Source organism: Bidens hawaiensis, unplaced genomic scaffold (assembly GCF_021521415.1).
Source record: "Bidens hawaiensis isolate Kalapana, Puna unplaced genomic scaffold, B.hawaiensis_p1.1 tig00054770_1, whole genome shotgun sequence".
NCBI lineage: Eukaryota > Viridiplantae > Streptophyta > Magnoliopsida > Asterales > Asteraceae > Bidens > Bidens hawaiensis.
In genome coordinates, this window is record NW_027506302.1 from 1 (window position 1) to 2,249 (window position 2,249).

The window sequence follows — 2,249 nt, forward strand, 5'->3', positions numbered from 1 at the left end:
CAAAGGTTAGGGAGACGTTCTTTTGATCGAAGAAGACGAAGCCGAAGAATAAGAAATAATGTTAATGTGTTTTTTAATTTTTTTTAATTAATGTGTTTTTTTAATTTTTTAGTACTTTAATTTTTTTTATATATTAATGTGTTTTTTTAATTAATGTGTGTTTGTTTAAATAATTACTTGTTTTTTTAATAATACGTTTTTTTTAATACATTTATAAAAAAATAAAAAAAATAAACCGCTCGCGCCCCCTCTCGCGCCCTCCACACCATGCCCCGGGGCGCTATCACCACTACCAATACCCATCTTATCAAGTTTCTCTCTCTGCCACACGTCACAATATTATTGGATGGCGCCCCACTCACGCCCCCTCTCGCGCCCCCCACACCCCTCAGCCTTAGTCCATTACACTAGACGCAATTGAAATGAACGCTTTCTTGTCCTTTTTTATCAAACACAAGTAGTATTATATGCTTTCAAACATAACTTTGTTTTTTAATGTTTGCTTTCCATACCTCGTTTCACATAAAAGCTTAAAGTTAGGCCAAAGTCATAAGAACACGCGATGGTGTACTCGAAAAAGCAAAATTTACAAGTATTTATTTATAACACAGTTCAAGGTAAAAGTTGTTGGGAATTTCGGTAAAGGCTGTTACTTGACGTGCAAGGTTAAATAACGAGATTTAAGGAGTGGATAATTATAGATAATTAAGTGCGCTTAGATTTAATTATTAGTATAATTATTATATCCTATTATTTAGCAATCCTAGTTGTAGTTTAAACGTGATAGGTTAGATTATAAATACCCGTGCTTTGGGGTTTAGAGATTGTAACAGTAATAAGGTAATTGAGTTTTGTGAAGTTTCTCAATATAATATCCGGGTTTGGGTGTTAGCCAAATTACGAGTCTAAGTGTTCAATACCTGATACCAATTCCATTAATTGGTATCAGAGCCTGTGTTTTGCAATCCGCAATACGTGAGGCGAAGTAACCTGTGACGTGAAGGATCTCCGGCCGACAATTGTAACTGTTGTTTAATCCCTGTGACGTGAGGGGAAAGCAGGCAATCGGCGAGCAGCAGCAATCAACGGACCTGCAAATCTGCAACTCTGTGCAATCGGAACCAACCTAATCGGCCGGAATCGTACCTGCGGCGTGAAGATTTACGATCGGTGAACAGCGGTGATTTGGGTCGACGGTCTCTTCAAAATCTGCAATCATTAGCCGGAGTAACCCGCGACGTGAGGATCTTATTTGATCGGCAACTTGTAGTGGTGATAATCTCTTGTTTTGTAAAGAAGCACACATATCGAGGTGGAGGCTTACAAACTTTGACCAAGATTGGCAATTGTTGAACGTTCTTTTGTTGCTGGAAAATAATTGTTAGAATTATTTCTCCATATATTTAACTTTGTGAAAGGGTTTGTTGGTAGAAGTAATTGAATAATTCTTTATTCAGTTACATATTTTTTAAGGTGATTTGGTTGTGAATAATAAATCAAATCATGTGTTGGAACCATTGAATCGAGGTCACGAGATTTTTTAAACACTTATAGCCGAGAAACAAGATGGGTGACGCGAACCAAGCGAAAAGGAGACGATCTCCGGGACGTTTCAGTGTCCGCGTTTGACGAAAACAAACTACACGATTTGGAGTATGCATATGAGGTTATTTTTGGAATTCATGGAGTTTCGGATGTCATTGACCCGGGCTCTAATGACGCGAAGCAAAATAACATCGCGAAGGCGTTTCTGTTCCAGACGATTCCTGAGGAACAGATACTTCAAATCGGTAATTTTAAATTGGCAAAAGAGATGTGGATGCCATAAAGTCAAGAAATATGGGCGCGGAACGAGTGAAGGATGCTAGACTTCATACGTTAATACGTGAATTTGACGGTATGATGATGAAAGAAACCGAAACCGTTGACGAGTATGCCTCGAGAATGACCGCGATCTCTTCTAAGCAGCCACACTTGGACAACCGTATGAAGAAAGAAAGCTAGTTCAAAAATTCTTCACGAGCCTGCCGAGCCGTTTATCCAAGTTGTAGCATCCCTCGAGCAAGTGTTAGACCTTAAAACAGTCGGTTTTGAGGATGTTGTCGGGAGGTTAAAGACTTATGAGGAGCGTATCAAAGGACACGTGTTGCATTCTGAAGAAGGTAAACTTTTGTTTAATAATTCTGAATCCTCTTCGAGTGCGAATCAGTTTTCACGCGAATCAAGTAGGGGGCGCGGGAAAGGTTCGA